At 42.4% G+C, this 21,865-nt stretch overlaps 1 protein-coding gene across 18 annotated transcripts in view; it reads right to left on the bottom strand.

Moving 5' to 3' along the window:
• SNTG1 (syntrophin gamma 1) overlaps window positions 1-21,865 on the bottom strand; it is a 526,846-nt gene that overhangs the window by 247,227 nt on the left and 257,754 nt on the right. Inside the window, exon 1 of one of the 18 annotated variants that reach the window (XM_073331222.1) lies at window positions 7,047-7,076. The exons of the other annotated variants lie outside the window; for them this stretch is intronic. The gene's annotated coding sequence lies outside the window, so the exon portion shown is untranslated. Of the gene's footprint in view, window positions 1-7,046; window positions 7,077-21,865 lie in introns of those variants that run through there. 18 annotated transcript variants of the gene reach the window in all.

Here is a 21,865-nt window from a genome sequence, read left to right on the forward strand (position 1 = left end):
ACTGGAACGCCCAGTCAAAAAGAGACCCTGGTGGCTCTGATCAGCATTGCCAACCTGGCCTTTAAAAGTCCAGGCGGTGGGGCTGTGGGTCTAAGGCAGGCTAGACCCTACCTGTCCTGGCACCGCGCTGTGCCCCAGAAGCTGCCAGCAGGTCCGGCTCCTAGGTGGGGAGGCCATGGGACTCCACACTCTGTCCCCGCCCCAAATACCGGCTCCACATTCCCACTGGCTGAGAACTGCAGCCAATGGGAACTGGGGGGTTGGTGCCTGTGCCTGAGTGTCAGAGCTGCATGCGGAGCCTCCTGCCCCGCCCCCCCAGCACCACCTAGGGCTGGATCTCCTGGCCACTTCCAGGGAGGAAGCCCACCTTGTGCCTTAGCGCCATTGAACAGGAGCCCCCCGAGATAAGCCCATGCCCCAGTCCCAAGCCCCAACCACCTACCCCAGCCTTGAGCCCTCCCCCCAACCTGGAGCACCCTCCTGCACCCCAAACCCCTCATCCCCAGAGCCCGCACTCCCAGCCCAGAGCCCAACCCTAACCTTTTTGTTCCTCGGATCCCGTTTTCCTGCTCCCAGTAAAGTACCCCCTTATTATACTGTTATTTCTGGGTACATCATTCTTTTTGCTTTGGTTTGTGTTGATGTATTTTGTTTCTTCTGTCCAGGGGTTTTATACTTTTGCCTGTTAGTAGCATTATTTGTTTTTGCAAGGGACAGGACTGTTTGTGTTCCAGGCAAATCCCCACATGGAGTCCTGCATTCTCTCCAGCTGGTAATATGTACAAGTTTCTACTCCCCTAAGTAAAGGGTAGAAGATGTGATGTATGTTGGAAATAAACACATGCAGGTATAGGGCTAATGTTCTCTATTTATGGTGCTCAGTTTGTTTTGTGATCTCGCAACTTGTGCTCTAAATTAATTTCCAGCATTATTAGGCTTCTCAGGTTATGATGCAGGGGACTGAAAGAGACACATCATTACTCCCTCCTCATCTTTTTTTCAAGCTCACCACGAGCTAATAGACATATACATTTATAGTTTTGTTCTCACAGTACTCAGTAAAAGCACCATTGCTATCATAATCCTAAAGACTTTCTTCACTGAAGGGTTAGAGATACAGTGGAACAGGTTCTCTTGACTCATTTACTGTACTCCTTTCCAAATGTTATGCAAGCTGAAGTGGGCATGCAACCCACCGCACCTTAGAAAAGTGTTTTGAAACCTAATCTTGCTTGTTGAGGCTTGTGCTCCAAAATCTATAGGCTTATGTCCCTTTAACTGCCACACAAGTTGTACAATGATTTTCATACTCAGGTCCTATGATTGTCAGTGCATGAGCTATGGAAGTATTTAGAACTACTTGTGCCCATCTTAAAGGTGAAGGGTGAAAGGGTCAAGATGTGGTCCATAGGGAAGATTTGAACATTTTCTTCATACTAGTACATGGGATATAACTCCATGTTATTGATTCTGAGCCCCGTAACTAACATGCATTCAAGAGACAGAACAGTCATTATGAATAAAGCTAGCTGTCTTCACCATAGAACACACAAGTCACAACAACACAAAAATGAAGTTAAATTCTAGAAAGTTTCTCTATTAAGGACAGCACTGGCCATTAAGAATGTGCTTAAGTGCTGCCTTGAACAGGGATAGACATAACACATGCTTAAGTGCTTCCTGAATAGAGCTATAGACAACAATGTTATACATCCTAGTTTGAGAATAGGAATCTCTCTTAACAAGTCACATAAATTGGCTAAAGAGCTCTTGACATCAGAAAATGTAAACATTTATTGGGGAATAAGTTGTCTGTACTAAATACATGCAATCCATGATGAACTAGCACATTTGTTATACTACAGTATGTACTTATTTTTGAATATTTATTTTTTAAATAGTGGCTTAAGGGAACATCTGAGCTTCTAAATGTACAAAAAAAAAAAAAAAAAACAACCAGGGAAAGTAAGAGTGGGAAACTGTAGAAGAGATATATAAATAAACAGAGACTTTGAAAAGTTAGTAAATTTTTCTCTTTCCTGTCTAGTTGTCTTGTGTCTTGCAGGTACTTAAATACTTCTAAATTACCAGACTTGTTCAGGCCATCTCTGCTGATATATGCAAACGATATAACAAATGACAGATACTGGAACTGACTTTGACGCTCCCTCAGGGGCATGCACAAGGGGGGGCAAGCAGGGGAATGGGGCCCCCCAATAATCATTGGGGGCACAGAACTCCTCTGGCCCCAGGGGTGCAGTAGTGGGGGGTGGGAAGGATGGACCAGAAGAGCTCCTCCCAGCACCATGGCCACGGGGGGGGGGGGGGAAGAAGGGGAGGGAAGAGCGATCTCCTGTTGCGGTGCGTAGGCGGGGGCACAGAGCATGCCCCCCCTAAAGGGATAAAAGTTAAATTTCTGTACACGCCCCTGCACCCCTTGGCAGAACAAGCATTTATTAAATTCTGAACTGCCTTATTCAAGCATTCTTGTTCTAAAGGGAAATCATGACTAAAAACATAATAGTGTAGTTGAAGGCTATGGCAGCCCCTGTAGACAAAGCAATTCTGCTTCATTTAGGATAATGCACTAAGTAACTGAGTTATTCTGATCTTCCTTTAATAAATCAGGTCGTATTTCAGTGTTGCAGAAGATATAATTTCACAAAGTAGTTTCATGATAGGGTATTTTAATACAATTTAGTAAACTGATAGGTGACAAAAGATTATGTCATGCATTTTCAGTAGCAGTAATAAACATGTAAAATTTTGAACATGCCATTAGCCAAGTATCTTTCTCTTGGTTACAATCACACAATCAGAATACAATTTTATTTGCACAAGTACGTGTACATAGAGTGATATATTGATAAATGAAGTTTAGATGATAACTACAGCTTACATTACTCTGGGAATAATACACTTGCCCTGGGAATAGTAATTCTTTTTTGGGAGTGGGATGAGTAAAATACCATTACATTTTCTCCCACATTATTCTCCTGAATGGGGAAACAACTGCTTTGACTCAGCTGGTAGAATTTTCCTGGCACTTAGTCAGCCATGCTTATTGTCATTGTGAAAGCTCTTGTTCAGGTTATGTTTGAATTTTCAATATAACCTCCACTGCCTTCACATGCCCAGAACCACAAACTACTGCAAAAGTCTCCTTTGGAAATGTTCCACATTTGGGACCCGATCAAGCAATGACTTCTTCACAGGCAGACACAGACCTCTTTCGACCAGGTATGCCCCCCCCCCCCACACACATCTCCAGACACACACACACTCCCCATTAAGTCACTAGGTTCTCTTCTCAGATAGAACTCATTTCAGGGTAGGTGTCTTGATGAGATTTTCAAAGATTTGACTCACTGGCACTTATGCCTTTGTCAGCATCCCCCTTGGTCTTAACTCAAGATTAGGTGTTTTTCTAAAAGCTATGCTCTATGAATGACTTGGCCAGTGTCATACAGGAAGTCAGATTAGAAGATCACAGTGGTCCCTCAGGGCCTTGGTTGGAATCTTTGACTTTGGGGGCGGGGGGAGGAAGGGAAATCCCTTCATCCAATTTTTAATTGTTAGGGAGTGAAAACAAACAAAACTGCCTTTTTTGAACTCTGCTAACTTTCTTGCTCCACAGTAATTCAAAAACTACTCCAAGCAGGGAAAAAAATACCCTTCAAACATTACATATAATTGGTACTTCTTGAAAAATAAACCCTCTTTTAGGTTTTGGCAGGAAAAATAATCTAAATTATAAAATACTGAGGGAGATTGGCAGGAGTTTCTGAGCATTTTTAATTGAAATTGTAATGAAGTTCTCTCCACAATGTCCAATTTGCCCTAACAGCACAAGGGATTGGTGCTAGAATACTTTGCAGGAGCATGCGTACACCACGGTCCTCCCAAAGAACCAGGTTAAGGTCATGGTTTTCTCAAATCTGGAAGCCTAACATGAAATTCCAAATCCATATTTACATATCTAAACATTATTTTTCAACCAGGTCTCGTTATTACAGGTACCATATCTTTTGTGTTTTTTTAAATATGTAACCTTTACGTTTAATTATCAAAGCCATTTACTATCATTAAGATCATTTTAAGCACAATCTATTGCTCTGACTTACTTCAAGATTTAGACTCCAGTCCCACAAAGACTTATATAGACAGATCACTGCACCCACACACAGCCCGAAATACCCAAGGCTTGTTTCCACGGCGATTTAGCGTGCAGCAAGCCAGGATGTAAATCTGCAGCACACTCGCCTGCCATGCACTAACTGACCATATGGATCCTGAACTAGAAGTTCCATGATGCACTTTGACATACTGGTGTGCTACAGAACTGTTAACGCATGGCAGCAGGATCCACACAGGCATCCGCATCAGGCTAAGCCACTGTAGATTTATATCCAGGCTTGTCATGCATTAAATAGCCATAGAGACAAGCCCTCAAAGTTTGAGGCTATCAAGCTTTATGTACTTTAAGGTCTCTGGTTATAGTGCTGGAATTTAGATGAACTCTGCAAACTCACCAATGCTGTGAGCTCTTCTTCTAGTGATGAAGAAAGTACTGTAATCAACTGATAAAGCTTTTTCATGAAATGTCCAGCTCTTAGAGAAGTTCATGCTTCAAAAGAACCAAAGTTGGCAATTAGTCGCTAACAAGCTTTTCAAGTGTTTAATTCATTTTAAATTGGCTAAAAGAAGAAGAACATTTACTTGTCATAATTTATTATTTTAATTGCAAGTGTTCTTAATCAGCAGGCCCAATTAAGAATTCACTGTACAAACATAAAGTTTGTCAGGTAAGAATCAAGGAGGCACAAGGCAATATTGAAAGACTTAATACATGTTGCAGTAGCTATTATGCTGGGCTCCTGGTTAGGACTGGTTATTCAACATTCACAAATTGATTTATTCTGGAGTTCAAACTTTCTTTGGCTTGTCAAACTTGGGTAAAATCAAACCAATAAGTAATAATAATTAAAACCTAAATCCAGATTTAAAAAATCTGGATTTGAGAACAATCTAGAACAGCAAAATTCACTAGTAATGAATCTATGAGCCATGACGAGGCAACTTTACGCAGGTAAATTTGTCTTATGATCATGGCACCGGATGGGGGCCAGCCCGGCCAGGAGATCTCTGGGGCATAGAACTCTGTTCTAATTCTTCTCTGACCTAGGATAATTAACTTAGTGCAAATTTTTATTATATAATTAAATTCACTCTGTCAAATTAAGATAATCCTTTGCCCCCTCTACCCCCTCCCCCGGAAGACACTATCACACATGTAAGCAGTGTCAGGATGAGCTCCACCCTGACATCTGGTGGTGAGGTGTGGCAAGTTGTGGAAAAGAACTTCAGGGGCCGATCTCATTTGCATAGGCACACCCACCACGCCTAGAATGAGACCATAGCTGCCCAAATGGTCACTTTGGCTGCTGTGGGATCCCCAGTGTCTCTGTTATTGGGGCAGGAAGAATAAATTGTTATTACCCTGATTATGGGAACTGTGCTTGGAACTGTACGTGGCCTTTTGTTATGATGGAGGGATTCACCATCAACTAAGTAGCACTCGCTAGGCAAGGGTCATGGGTTCCAAAACTGCGTGAATGGAGAGAGGCTGGGGACAAGTAGTAGTACTTGGTGGCATGGGCCCCTTGGTGAGGGCCTTACATGCTGATTGCACTTCCTCCTCTCTCCACTGTGGAATATCAGAGCTAATTTTGATTTCATTAGAAGTCTAGTTATAGGCTGCTGAGCTCACTTTGGGCTGACAGTGCACCAGCACTGGGGCTCCCCTACTATAAGCTGAATTCACCTAAGAGCTGAAATCACTGAGTGTTGTGTTAAGTAGTGGGGGAGCCTGAAGATATATTGTGGAGCAGTTTGCGGGACGGCTGGTGAAGCAGTTCGACGCGGAGCAGTGTGTGGATGGCAGGAGCTGCTTGTGGGCCGTGGAGCTGAGTGAAGGAGTTCGTGGGGCAGCTGGCGGAGCGGAGCGCAGCTGAGCGAAGGAGTTCGTGGGGCAGCTGGCGGAGCGGAGCGCAGCTGAGCGAAGGAGTTCGTGGGGCGGCTGGTGGAGCGGAGCGCAGCTGAGCGAAGGAGTTCGTGGGGCGGCTGGCGGAGCGGAGCGCCGCTATGGAGCTATGGGGTGGTCAGCTTCAGATCACGTAAGGTGCCTCTTACCCCCGTCCCATTTCCACCCAGGTTGGGAGGTAAAGCTCCGCCGATAAACTTTCGAACTCTGGGGCTGCCCTGACCAGGGACAGAGACTTTTGGGGCATTGGACTTTTGGGACTTTGGGTGATTTGGGGTTGCTGGACTCAAGAACCAAAGGGAAAAGGGCATGCCCCAATTTGCCTGGGGTGGGTTTGTTTTTGCTCATGGGTTGTGTTATGAATCCTGTTGGTGGTGTTTCCCCAACATAATGCCACATTGTTTCTCTCTGTTATTAAAAGGCTTTTGCTACACTCAGACTATGTGCTTGCGAGAGGGGAAGTATTGCCTCTTGGAGGCGCCCAGCGGGGGTGGTATATATTTTTCCCAGGTCACTGGGTGGGGGCTCGAGCCGGTTTGCATTGTGTTATTGGAATGGAACCCCTAGATATTGAACCCGGCCCTTGTTGCTGCCAACTCTGACGGGCAGAAGGGTTACACACATATATTCCAAACTCTTTCTCACAAGCAGTTTAAAAATTAGAGTGACTTGAGAGGATGGACATTGGTAGGGCACATATGGCATGTTGCTTAGGAAGGCTGCCCTGGAATGTGGAAAGTAGAAGGAGCATGTATCTGGAAACCAAAAGCAGTGGGGTGGAAGCAGACTGGAGAGCATGAGGTGGGGGAAGAATGCTGTCTGAGAAGTTGGAGGGCGGAGAATGTGGGGCTGGCCAATAAAAAAGCCAGTAGGCCAGCAAGGTGGAAAGGAGGAGAGGCCCCACCCAAAGCAACTGCAGAGTTGTTCAGCTAGGCCTTGATTTAATGAAAGGGTTGTAGTGCTCTTTGAGTGTGCCCCCCACCCCCAACACCATTTACATTACCTGGGGCCCCGCTGGCATTTGCTGAACTGGCCACCTGTTACATCCGCCCTTCCTCTGTCCTACACCCAGACCTCCTGTCCTCCTGGGTATACAAGGGAGTCCTTGGAAAACAGCTTGTGACCATCTTCCTCAGTTCCTGTACCAGGAGAATCCTCCTCTCCATCCCTGCCCACAAAACATACACATACACAGATGGATCCAGGCTGTTAGACCCCCTTCACGCCACTCTGTCCCTTATATCTGGTGTAAGAGGGTGGGGTGAGGGTAAAAATCTCACTCTGGAGTGTTTTGGTTTCCCTAAATATCTCACAAGGGATTTGGGAGAATAAAATAGTATTTGTAAAGCACTTTTAGTTTTTCATATATAAGGCTCTTGGGAGTTGCTTAAGTAGATCTTACAAATATAGGAGCCTTTGCTCCTATTTCTTTCCCAAATACAGATCTTTCTCTTTAAAACTACTCTGGACTAAGGTCCAAAAGAGGAGATTATACTGTTTGTTGGCAGATTTACTGTCTATATGTCTGGTTCAACCTGATGAGAAACAGGAGCTAGAAAGAGGAGAATCCAGCTTTCTAATGAAACACATAGCACATGCATTTAAACCTTGAACCTCTAGAGTACTACACTTTTGAATTTCAGGAGGATGGATGGAAAAGCTGTTTTAGGAAATCTAAGGTTTTCTATCCCTTCATGGCCAAGACAGTAAGACTGATGGAAAATAAGGCAGACTGGCTTCCAGTTGGAGGGATGGGAAAAGTATTACCAATAAAAAATTAAATACACACTAAAATATTCCTAAAATATATATTTCACAGAATAAACTAACATATGCAGAACACTGATGTGTGTGTGTGTGTGTGTGGGCTAACTTTTAACTCGCTAAGGGTCTGATCCTGCTCTCATACAATTCAATCACAAACATCCCATTCATTTCAATGATGACTTTAGGGTTCAATCCCGCATTATCTCCAACTCATACTGATAAAACATTTACACTGTACCACACCTTATGCATGTATTTTATATAGATACTGAACCAGATCCTTAGCTGGTGTAAGTTAGGGCCTGTTTACATGAACACTTAGTTCAGGGCAAGCTGGGATGTAAACCTACCTCACAGTACCTGCCACACACTAGGTGTCTGTGTGTCCCTGCTGACAGGCACTAACAGGTCCTTGGTGTATTTTGATTTACCGCCACTTCCACTGGAATGTGTATAATATTATATATAAATAAAAGATGTTTCTGCAGCCCAACATCTCCCAGTACTACACATGGGCTGCTCTCCTCTTTGCAACTTCTGAAGATAGTTTAAAGCTGCAGCACAGCTTATGCTGGCTATGTTCCTTCTCCTGCTTGCTGACAGATCTTCCTGAATGGAAGCAAACAGTGGTGTTTGCTTAGGTCCCATCCCATTTCTTTTGTCCATGAGGGTGGGGGAGGGTTGATGCGGACAGTTTGGACATTTTGTTTTGCTTCAACACTCCTCATTCCCATAGATGACAAATGAAAATGTTCATAAGTTAAACACAGATCACTACGAAATGTATTCAATAAATCATAATATGACTCAGTTCAGAAAATGTTAACCTGTCCAAAAGATCACTGCATTTGTGAACAAAATTCAGTGAGGCAAAGGCTCTCGACATATACATTGTTTTTTCAACTGTTACTATCATTTGGTTACAGAACTTGATTGCTTGTCAATAGATTTCTTAATACATCTCATTTGGAAGCATATAGCGGATTGTGGAAGACACTGTTGGGTAGCTACACTAAGGCTTTTATAATTTCTGAAATATTAACTTGCCATCTCAAAAGAAACCAAAGTTTATGCAGCGAGTTTTCTCCCCTATATTTTTCATAGAACCTGTGGGGATGGCTACCAGTTCTCATCTCACTTCATCTTTACCAAGTCTCCTTCACATTCAAGCAGTAGGTTACCAATTGTCATGACAGTACTTCTAATTCTTCAGAATAGCTTTGTGTTGGGGTATGTAAATGCCACACTGGGACACAAGAGATTAAGGAGCAGGTCTGGGCCCAGATGATCCTCTCCCGCAGCACCAGCCAAGCACACTCCAGCTGGAGAAAGAGCTAAATGAGGACCAGACACCTCAGATGGAAGCCAGACAGAGGAGGAGGAGGAGAAGACCTGTCTTGGGAGCTCCTGAGTAAGGGTACAGCAGGAGTACTGCTGCAGGGAAAGGTCTGCAAATGGCAGCTACCCCAGGCCCTTCACTCTAACTTCTGGTAGATCTTTTGTGAGGTTTTGACCACACCTTGGACTGGGAAAAGAAGTGGTAGGAAATGGCCCAGGGAGGCAGCCACAAAGCCATCCAGGGTGTTTCCTACTGCTGCCTCTTTTAGGGCTCAGGGCTGGAGCCTGGTAGAGAGGGAGACCCCAGGCTCCCCTACCAACCACACTTTCTTGAAGGGGGAACATACTCCTTCCCCCCACCTTCAAGATAAGGGGGGGGCATAGACGTAATACCTGAGTCAAGGTTTTGCCATCCACAGGGGCCAAGCTGAAGACCTTTTTTCTGGGGATATTAGAATACATATATATTTTGTTAGACTCTGTTATTGTGTAAGGGGGTGAACTCAACTGGTAACCTGGCTGGAGGATCAAGTTGCTACGTACTGGATGGAGGACCATTAGATCATCAGAGTGATTGCTGGCAAGGGAGAGAGCTTGGAACCAGTGACCTAATCACTATGCATCACCACTGGTTACCCCCCCCCCCCCATCACAAGCTTGTAGGTTGACTTTTGTTTAAGATTTTGATAACTGATGGCTGAAGAATGAGTAGCTGTACAGGAATCCAAAACCTGTAGATGAAGGAAATCCAGCTTTAAATTTGTTACATCTTAACTTCCTTGTCCAAACTCTCTTTTTTAGTAGAAACCCCACAAACACAAAACTTTGAACAAATACCAGCATCTGTAAATATCTAATGCTTCCAGCAGATCGTGTATCAGAAGCTGTCATAACCATAGGGGAAGCCTATATTTCTCTTTACCTGTAAGGGGTTAAGAAGCTCAAGTAACCTGGTTGGCACCTGATCAAAGGAACCAATGAGGACAAAAGATACTTTCAACTCTGGTGCGGGGAGAGACATTTTGTTTTGGGTTCTTTGTTTCTGTGGCCATTCGCTCTTGGGACTAAGAGGGACCGGACATCAATCCATGTTCTCCAAACCTTTCTAAACAAGTCTCTCATATTTCAAACTTGTAAGTAACAGCCAGGCAAGGCATAGCATATTAGTTTATCTTTGTTTTCTCAACTTGTGAATTTTCCCTTTGCTAGAGGGAGGTTTATCACTGTTTTGTTGTAACTTTGAGACTAAGGCTAGAGGGGGTTCCTCTGTGCTCTTTGAATTTTCTGCTACTCTGTAAGGATAACTACCAGCCTAAGTTTACACAGGTGATTCTTGTACCTTTTTCTCTTTAAATAAAATCCTTTTTTTTTTCAAAGAACCTGAATGGTTTTTCCATTGTTCTAAGACCCAGGGGTTTGGGTCTGTAGTCACTTTGTAACCAATTGGTGAGGGTATATGCTCAAGCCTTCCCCAGGAAAGGGGGTGTAGGCTTGGGGGAATATTTTGTGGGAACAGGACTCCAAGTGGTCCTTTCCCTGGTTGTTTGTTAAATCACTTGGTGGTGGCAGCGATCCCCAGGCAAGAAAGGAATCTGTGCCTTGGGGAAGTTTTAACCTAAGCTGGTAAGAATAAGCTTACGGAGTCTTTCATGCAGGTCCCCACATCTGTACCCCAGAGTTCAGAGTGGGGAAGGAACCCTGACAGAAGCTTGCAAAACAATTCTAACTATTCAAGAAAAGAAGGGTTTCCTAACATCTATCTGTGGAACCGGTAAGATTATCTGTGGTCACAGAGATAGGCCTCTCACTTCTACTCTAGGGTTTTGTTTTGTTTTTTTTAAGAAAGGAAATTTCTTGCTATTACAGTTGCAAAGAAAACCTTGAAAATGTGACCCAGATGTAACCGATGCAGTAATTGTTGTTGGAGCAGTGTTGGTCCCGAGATATGAGATACAAGGTGGGTGAGGTAATATCTTTCACTGTACCAACTTCTGCTGGTGAAAGATAAGCTTTCAAATGCCAAAGCTCTTATGTCTGCCTCAAGTTGCAGAGAGCCTGAAACTATACCTCAGAGGTTTGACTTGTCCTAATTGATTCTCATTCAGATGTCAAATGACAATTTAAATGTCAACACTGTAAACTACTGCACTGCTCAAAGAATGTAAGAAAGAAGAGGAAGTATCTTATGAAGATCTGCACAATCTACTCTGAGTGACTGCCATTATCATTGATTTCATTTTTCAGCTCCCAGAAGTTTGGGAAATACATGGAATGTACTGGATAAGATAAAATATTGCCTGACGTACTTTCATAGTTTGTTACAACTTAACACTTGTGAGCTTCAGTTGCAAGTTGAATTTTTGGCATACTTTCAATGTTGGTTTAAGTTCATATTACTGTTTGAGAGGAGGGCTTTGCATAAGTGACTTGCATACAACACAGACAACAGTTTGTTTACCTGTGCAAGGCAATGGCCTATGTTTTGAGACTTTTGAGAAACTGCATCCTTGTCATTCAATTTATAGAACATCTGCTAGGCCACCATGTCACATTGTGCTCCTGTGTCAGACTTGAATATGACATCCCTGCCATTTACTTCCAACAAGTCCTTCCAGCTCTCCCCAATGCCATTGCTGTCACTTACAGTGAAAGCATGCAGCCAACCCTTTGCCTGGGCTTCACAGACGTCAACAGTTCCAAAAATAGTCTTGTCCTTTGTTCTGCTGCATGATCTTTCTGAAGCTGAGCTTACTGCCTTAATCATTCCTTTTGTGACAGGTTTGCCAAATCCAAGACATTAATACTTCTCATAAATGTGCCCCATACACATCCACAAAACACACATTCTGTTCCTTTATCTGAGGTTTGTTTTGATATTTGGAACTTGAGTTTAATTGGGGTGGGGGAAGAGGGGGCTCAGTGCCTGTTACCTGAATGTTTCATGTTTCCTGCCTCAGCATATACTGTTATCATTTGAGGGATATTCACTTTACTTGTTCTAATTCAATATGTCACTGGCTTTCCGTAGGAAGTATGCTCTCCTTACAGAAATAGCTAAGTTAAAGATGTGACAACTACTCCTTTCAAGCAACAGAAATTCACAAAGTATCCAAAAACTTCACTTCAATGACCTGTTCGTTTACATCAGTCATAGTAGAAGCAGTGAATTTTGATAGTTCAAGCAATCTTGTGACAAGAACCCCTATTGAAAATGTGGCATCATCATCATCTCATGGCTGATGAAGCAAATTCAGCTACAGGGAAGAATTAGAAGCCCTTGGGAGAAGCAGTAGCTTTCCTACAGTGTACTTACAAACTGCATTTTATGTCTAAGAAAATGAACGGTGTGCAACAAAAATGCATTACATGAAAGTTAAGGCTTTTTAGTACACCATAATATGCACATGCCAAGCTGCCAGGTAGAAAATGCCCTGATGATATTTGACCAATGATATTGTAATTTACTCTCTACCAGTGCCTCCACTCCTTGCCCCCATCCCTCCCCAAGACTTTCTTGCTGTGCCTACACCTGATGTTGCAGTCCCTATCCCACACCTTGATCCATTGTTCTACAGTTTCTCTCCTCCAGAGGCCATATGGGTGTGCAGAAATGATGCAGCTAGTGTCTTTAGTGTTGCTCAAAAAAATTCCCCCTCTGTTCACCAAAGCCATGTGTATGCACATGAATAATATTTTTTTAAAAAAATCCCAAAAGAAAATGTGGTTTCCAATAGGCAAAATTCAAAATATTTTATTGGTTTTTTTTAACAAATAGTTTGGCTTCCCATTGTAGGTTCAGTTGATTTCCTTCTTCTTGTTTATTTTCCATTTTACTCCCCCTCTTTCTTCCCTCCTCACTGGCAATATCAGTGAAATCCACAGGCAGAGTATATCTCTAATTTGCCTCTAGTGCTGCTGTTCCATAGGGGATATCAACCTATTCCCTCTATCAGTTACTCTGTTAGCTCAAGTGACAGAACTGGGGAAAAGGGAAAGGAAAGGAGAGGAGAGGTCAGAAAGTGTGTGCATGCGTGTGGGGGAGAGAACCTTATTTTTGCAGTTTGTTTTTCCTCACTTTCTCACACTTACTATTTTCAAATTGTTTCCAGTTTTCATTTCAATCATTTTGAATTTTCCTGGAGGAAACCTAATATTTAGACAAAAAATTCAAGCAGGCTGCTTTTTTTTTTTTTCAGGAAAAAAATTCAGTTTTCTGACTTACTTTAATATACAGAGACATATGATAGATAAAGAGTCTGATAAAGTGAGAGGGAAGTTTGTGGAAATTTTATAAGCCATATGGCTACATACTTATCAAACTTGTACCTTCTTATTTATTGTAACACCTTGATATTAAACACATTTTAAAAGGCTTTCTCTGTCTCCCTTGCTAACTGTCTCCTTTTCTGTTCCTTACACTCTTTGTGTGTGTGTGTGTTTGTTTTCATTTCTTTCTGTGGTGTCTCTTTCTCAGTATGTTTCCTCTTATTACAATTTGATCTACTTTGTACTCCTCTGCCTTCTTACATCTCTATTTTTGTTTTGTTCTCTTCCTCCTTCCTACACATTTGTTCACTTTCTCTCTTTCTTGTTCCTTATGCTCAATATCTCCTACTCTTTCCCCTTGCCCAACACCTTCAAAAGATGAGCCTAATTACCAAAGTTATAAATTTAAATTGACACTAAAAAATATGGCCTTAAAGACGCTAGACTTATGAATTATTACAACTATCTAACCCACTACCCTCCCGCTCCCCCTTTTTTCTGTACTATGACTACAGGGTGTTAATGGGCCACTTCACCTTGAATGCAAAAAACAAAACAAAACCGAGGAGTACTTGTGGCACCTTAGAGACTAGAATATGTACTAATTACTTGTGACAATCTATCAGTTCAATCTTGTATGTAGCTGTGACACTCTCAGTAGCTTTTCCAGATCTGAAGAGCACCTTAGCTCAAAAGCTCGTTTCTCTCACCAACAGAAGTTGGTCCAGTAAAATATGTCACCTCACGCACCTTGTTTCTCTAATAGCCTGGGACCAACAGGGCTACAACACTGCATAGTTTCTCTTTAGACTCAGTCATTCAAACACTCCTGTTAGCCTTTATCTACACTATACATTATTTTAGTATAACCTATGTTGATCAGGGGTGTGAGTAATTCACACCCTGAGTGACATAAGTTATACCAACCTGAGCACTGGGGTAGACAACACCATGTTGACGGGAGAGCTTCTCCTACCGAAATAGCTCATGGAGGCAGAAGTTATTAAGCCAACAAAAGAGCTCTCTTCTATTGGCTTAATGAGCTGATTTAGCTGCACTACTGTAAATGATGTAATGTAGACTCAGACATACTAACAATAGACTTTGGTATCAGTCCCACAGGAACTTCTTTCCAACCTCAAAGGCTTGAGGAAGGTACACAACATGTGGATGGAATTTACACCTCATTCCTGCCCCCTGCAGGCATGTGGAGGCAGCAGGAGACTCTAAACTGCCCTTCTTCATAAGTAGCATGTATAATGAATTACTAAAGGTGTTCCTTTAGAGATTTTTGTCACTCTTTCTACCAAGGATTTAACTCTATAATACATAGCATATTGCCTTCTCTACATGCATTACATGTGTCACACACAGGAGCATGCTCACTTGCTTTGTGGGATGGCACGTGCACAGTCTGGTCAGCACTAGGAGCTGAGAGAGGCTCATGGAGGATGGAATCTTTGGAAATTTTTGTAGTTAAGCTCTACCAAGTCTCGATGGAGCATGTGCAAAATGTGATTTTTCCAAGGTTTATAACTTGGTCCACTTTGGGATGATTTTCACAGGAAGAGTAAAAGGTACATCCCTGACTCAGGGTATGTCCACACTGCAATTAGACACCTGTAGCTGGCCTGGGGCAGCTGGCTCAGGTTAAGGGGCTGTTTAATTGTAATGTAGACATTTGGTCTCAGGCCTGGGCTCCAGGACCCTATGATGTGAGAGGGTCCTAGAGCCCAGGTTCCAGCCAAAGACTGACTGTCTACACCACAATTAAACAGCCCCTTAGCCTGAGCCCTGCGAGCCAGAGTCAGCAGGCATAAGCCAGCCGCAGGTGTCTACTTGCAGTGTATACATACCTATAGAGATCAATCTCCTGTCAAATTTTAAGTCCCTGCTCCAAAGCATGAGGATGCTAGAGCTTTTCAAAAGAAAGACAGACCAAATATTTAAATGGGAAAAAATACCATAATAAAAAAAAAATCAAAGCCCAAATGGTTAAAGTTTGGGAAATGTTATAAGCAGCTGAGTATACAGTCTTGTGGTGGGAAGTGTTGGGCAACCTTAATACCTACCAGGCCTGCCTATAACATTTACATAGCATTATAGATGAGTACAGAAGTCTACAAACAGATACAAGCAAGTTCCCACTGCTTTTCAGATTGCAGTCTAAATTAGATCAAGAACACAAGAGCATGTCAAAACAATATTGGATAACAGGACTCTAGGGAAGCAATAAAAGAAATAAGATGAGGAGGGGTGTTGATGCAGGAAGTTTTATTCCTCAGAGCACTGTTTCCCAAACTTGGGACTCTGCTTGTTTAGGGAAAGCCCCTGGTGGGCCGGGCAGGTTTCTTTACCTGCCATGTCCGCAGGTTTGACTGATCGTGGATCCCAGTGGCTGTGGTTCACCGCTCCAGGCCAATGGGGGCTGCAGGAAGCTGTGGCCAGTACGTCCCTTGGCCCACGCCGCTTCCCGCAGCCCCCATTGGCCTGCAGCGGTGAACCGCGACCAGTGGGAGCTGCGATCGGCTGAACCTGTGGATGTGGCAGGTAAACAAACTGGCTCGGCCAGCCAGGGGCTTTTCCTGAACAAGCGGCATCCCATGTTTGGGAAACACTGCCTCAGAGAATAGATCATTTGATTATTTTACATTTCTTGCTGGTTTCCCCCCCTTCCTTTTGTTTAATATTTATATTATTTTAAGCTCTACATTTTCCTTGTGTGATCTGCATATTTGACATTCTCTATGCGTTTTGACAGTGTGTCACCACAAAAGCTACTTCCCAATAAATAAACTCGACTGCATGATATCATAACAGGCCTCTCACAAATTCCTAGTTTATAGAGTTCATAAATAAATACAAGTGTTCTGTTACAACCAAGTAAGAACTCAAATGCAAGATCTAATTATGCTGATTAAACTTTCAGCTTACACATGTCTTTGTTTTAGAAGTTGTCCAAATATCTCGGGTAAGAAAAAATTGGCAAGCAGTACGTCCATTATGTGGCTCTCTCCAGATCCTGAATAATTTCCCTATGCAGTGTTGGGGTAGTCATGTTGGTCCCAGGATATATTAGAGAGACAAGGAGGGTGAAGTAATATCTTTTATTATCCCAGCTTCTGTTGGTAAGAGACAAGCTTTTGAGCTTCACACAGAGCTCTTCTTCAGGACAGAAGAACGGAACAGGCAGATGGGTATGTGGAGATATGAGTCTGCCAGTTCCACTGAGATTGTCAGACCCCCTTGACACAGCATGGCACTAGAAACTCCATCCAGAATTTTGTTTTCTTCATTCACTTTTAGAGCCTTTTATGATCCAGAATGACTCTGACTTCCCCCATGCACTTCCAAATGATGAAGAAGATGACTACAACCCTGAGAACTTTTCTTTGAAGGAAGTCATATGGCTCCTTCACTCTGAATCAGTTTGCTCTTAGTGGGATCAGTGGAGACAGGGAACTAGATGAAAGAGAAGTGTGGTAGGGCCTGTAGCTGACAGAATTAGAGTCGGTTGCCTCGGAGCCTCTGCCAAGTGTGAGAAAGCTCTCTCATATATAGGCCACCTTTTTGGTTTTACCCAGTGCTTGTGTGGTTGTTCTGCCATGCCTGATGAGGGGCAGAGGAGCTGGGCAGGGAGGCACTGCCCTGGAAGCTCCAGGTGGCTATGACCACCATGTTGCTCAGACCAGGTCGAGGAGACAGACACTCTTTGCTAATATTGTAAATGATGAGGGGAATAGCTAATATGCAAATCGATCTAATATACAGGATTAGCTAATATGCAGGAAAAAGAGGACTAAAACGTTAACATTTACTAACATCATCACATTTTTGCACTGGTTACAATGGAGTTACTCCTGAGTCTCCCTCCAGGGAGAGGAGAAATGTGAGGGAGGGAGCTGCCTTTCCCCACCGCCAGAATCTTTCCCTATACTGGGGAAAAGATCTGGCAGAGGGGAGTGGGACACTGCTAAAAATAGCAGTGTAGATGGGGAGGCACTGCTTGGGAGCCATGTAGGGTATGCACCCTTAGGTTCTGGCATATCTTTTCTCTGCTCGCCTAAGCAGTGCCGCGCCCTGTACACTGCTATGTATACCCTTGCTAAGGGGGCATGCAGTATATGTACTCTACATGCCACCATAACCTAAGACTTACTGGTCTGGTCATATTTGAATTACAGTTTTGGGTATAGGATAAAAAGATTTTTCCTAAGTGCGGTTAGGGTCAAAACTATCAACATTTCATCTTTGAAGAACGCCAACATCTAAATTTTTGGAACTTGTGTACTTGGGAGTAACCCAGATAAATAAATTATGTAAAATCCCCAACACACACTGGTTAACATGATTACTCTAGAGATTCTCAGGGAGGAAACATTTATATTTACAGAATTTTGTTCTACAGCATGCCTTCTGAGTAAAAAAAAATCTGACAAATTTATAAATAACACCGTAATTGCTTTAGCTGTGGCTCAAGGGGTCCATGTTTGATGGAGACTCAAAAGGAACTCAAGTTCAAAATATGACATTTTTAAGGCTGTTAATAAAAAAGGTAGTATATCTACACGGATGCTTTTTCTCTCATTGTTTTTGTATTTATTTTTTATGATTTCCCTCGCTCCCCTTTCAGTAAGGATACTAAAGAATAAGCAACAATAAAAACTGAAGGCTAAGATTTAGTCATGGGTATTTTTAGTAAAAGCCATGGACAGGTTATGGGCAATAAACAAAACTTCACAGCCCGCTACCTGTCCATGACTTTTACTATAACTACCCCTGACTAAAACTTAGCAGCTCCTGGGTCCGTGGGGCACCATTGCTCTGGGGGCCCCGTGGGCAGACAGCTAGCACCTGATCTGGTGGTGGGGGCTGACTGCCTCCCACCACCCGCTGCTCCGAGGCCCCCAGGGACCACTGATCCGATGGCCACTGGGGCAGCCCTCAAGTGGCCGACTGCCCCCAGGGCCAGCTGCTTGAGCAGCCCTGGGGTCAGCCACACCAAGTTATGGAAGTCCGGAAAGACACAGAATCCGTGACTTCTGTGACAGACTTACAGCCTTAGGGATAATAGATGTAAGACTAATACCAGGGTTCAAAATAGATAGGAATGAGAGTAGGTCATGCTGGTGGCGGGGAGTGGCACTATATGTGAAAGAAAACAGAGTAACATATAATAAAAATCTTAAATAAATCAAACTGCACCATAGAAGCCCTATGAATAGAAATCCCATGATGGAACAATAAGAGTGGACCAGTAGAATATACTACCAAGCACCTAACCAGGATGGTAACAGTGACTGTGAAATGCTCAAGGAAATTAGAGAGGCTACAAAGGCAAAAAATGAAATAATGCGGGATTTCAGTTATCTCCATGTTGACTGGGTATGTGTCACCTAAGAAAGGGATACAGAGATATACATCATTACTGACTGCTTCTTGGAGCAGCTTTTCCTGGAACCCACAAGAGAGAAGCACGTGTTGATCTAATCTTAAATTGAGCACAGGCTCTGGTCCAAGAGGTGAACATAGCTGAACTGCTCATTAATAGTGAACATAATGTAATTAAATTTAATATCCTGGTATGGGGGGAAAATGCCGAAGAAACCCAGCACAGATGCATTTAACTTCAAAATGGGGAACTATACCAAAAATGACAAAGCTAGTTAGACAGAAATTAAAAGGAGCAGTCACAAGGATGAATTGCCTGCAAACTGCATGGAGATTATTTAATATCATAATACAGGCTCAAACTAAATGTATACCCCTAATAAAACACACAGTAGGTAAATAAACACAGTAAAGAGAGTAAGAAGATCAAAAAATGCCACCCTGGCTAAATAGCAGAGGAAAAAGGACATTCTTTAAAAGTTGGAAGTTAAATCCTAATGAGGAAAATAGAAAGAAGCATAAATTCTGGCAAGTCAAGAGTAAAAGTATAATAAGGCAGGCCAAGAAAGTACTTGAAAAGCAACTAACTAAAGACAAAAAAACTAACAGCAGTTTTTTTGAAGTACATCAGAAGCAGGAAGCCTGTCAAACATTCCGGGGGGGGGGGGGGTCCTCTGGATGTTCAAGGTGCTAAAGGAGCATTTAAGAAAGATAAGGCCATTGCAGAGAAGCTAAATGAATTTTTGCACCAGTTTTCACTACAGGAGATGTGAGGGAGATTCCCATACTTGGGCCATTCTTTTTAGGTGACAAATCTGAAAACTGTCACAAATTGAGGTGTCAATAAAGGAGGTTTTGGAATAAATTGATAAATTAAACAGTAATAAGTCACTAGGACAATGTGGTATTCACCCAAGAGTTCTGAAAGAACTGAAATATGAAATTGCAAAACTACTAACTGTGATATGTAGCCTATCACTTAAATCAGCCTCTTACCAGATGACTGGAAGGTAGCTAATATGACACCAATTTTTAAAAGAGGCAATTATAGGCTGGTAAACCTAATTTCAATACTAGGCAAATTTGCTGAAAACTGCAGTAAATAACAGAATTTTCAAACACATATATGAACATGATATGTTGTGGAAGAGGCAACATAGCTTTTATAAAGTAAAATCCTGCCTCACCAATCTATTAGAATATTTTGAGGGGGGATCAAACATGTGGACAAGGGTGATCCAGTGGATATAGTGTACTTAGACTTTCAAAAAGCCTTTGACAAGGTCCTACACTCAAGGCTCTTATGCAAAGTAAGTAGTCATAGGATAAAAGGGAAAGTCCTCATGGATCTGTAGCTAGTTAAAAAATAGGAAACAAGGAGTTGGAATAAATGGTCAGTTTTCCCAGTACAGACACATAAATAAAGGGATCCCTCAAGGATCTGTACCGAGACCAGTGATGGTCAACATATTCCCTAAGTCAAGGGTTGGCAACCTTTCAGAAGTGGTGTGCCGAGTCTTCATTTATTCACTCTATAAGTCTTTAATATGTAACTAAACTATTGTTGTATGTAAAGTAAATAAGGACCCGGGCAGTATGTGTGCCATGGAAAATCAGCTTGCGTGCCGCCTTTGGCACATATGCCATAGATTGCCTACCCCTGCCCTAAGTGGTCTGGAAAAAAGGGATAAAACAGTGAGGTGGCAAAGTTTGCAGACAATACAAAAATTACTTGAGATAGTTAAGTCCAAAGCTGACTGCAAAGAGTTACAAAAGGATCTCACCAAACTGTGTGATATGTAACAAAATAGCAAATGAAATTCAACATTGATAAATGCAAAGTGACCCCAACTATATGTACAAAGTGATGGGGTCTAGCTGCTGTTACTACTCAGGAAAGACAACTTGGAGTCATTGTGGATAGTTCTCTGAAAACATCCCTTTAATGTGCAGCGACACTCAAAAAAAGCTAACAGAATGTTAGGAACCATTAGGAAAGGGATAGACAATAAGACAGAAAATATCATAAAGCCACTATATAAATCCATGGTTTGCCCACACCTTGAATTTTGCATGCAGTTCCAGCTGCCCTATCTTAAAAAAAAAAAAAGATACATTAAAAGTGGAAAAGATGCAGAGAAGGGCGACAAAGATAATTAGAGGTATGGCACAGCTTCTATATGAGGAGAGCATAAAAAGACTGGGACCATTGAGCTTGGAAAAGAGATGAATAAGGGGGAATATGATAGAGGTCTATAAAATCTTGAATGGTGAGGAGAAAGTGAATAAGGAAATGTTATTTATCCCCTTTATATAACACAAGAGCTGTGGTCACCCTATGAAGTTAATAAGCAGCAGGTTTAAAACAAACAATAGGAAGCACAGCTTGTGAAATTTGTTGCCACGTGGATGTTGTGAAGGCCAAAATTATAACTTGATTTTAAAAAAAGAATTAGGTAAGTTCATGGAGGTTAGGTCCATCAGTGGTTATTAGCCAAGATGGTCGGGGATGAAACCGCATACTCCCGGTGTCCCGAAACCTCTGACTTCCAGAAGTCGAGACTGGATGATCACTTGATCAAGAGGGGATGATCACTTGAAATTGCCCTAATCCATTCATTCCCTCTACCATGTCTGGCAAAGCCACTGTCAGAGACAGAATACTGGGCTATATGGATTGTTGGTCTGACCCAGTATGGCCATTCTTATGCTCTTTTGTATTTTGGGTCACCATATTGAAAAAAGTCAGCATTTAGTTAGATGTAGCATAGCATAAAACTAAATATGGTATGTAAAATGATGGAATGGTAGTAGAAGGAGATATTAGTATTAGACTGGGATTGGTCAATCCTCAGAGATGATTAAGAAGTGATATGACAAGTGTTTAAACTAGCCCTGGGTTATAACGTTACATCTGATTATCTTTTTGAGGTTAGTGGACAGGCCAGAACTGAGGTTTTTTCCTGACTTTTCTCCCACACTGATGAAAAAGAAAGGAAGAATTTTCTTTATTCAATATTGCCAACCCTAAGTATAGTTAGTAGGTACCTTCAGCCTCCA

The sequence above is a fragment of the Lepidochelys kempii genome, chromosome 2 (assembly GCF_965140265.1).
Source record: "Lepidochelys kempii isolate rLepKem1 chromosome 2, rLepKem1.hap2, whole genome shotgun sequence".
Lineage (NCBI taxonomy): Eukaryota > Metazoa > Chordata > Testudines > Cheloniidae > Lepidochelys > Lepidochelys kempii.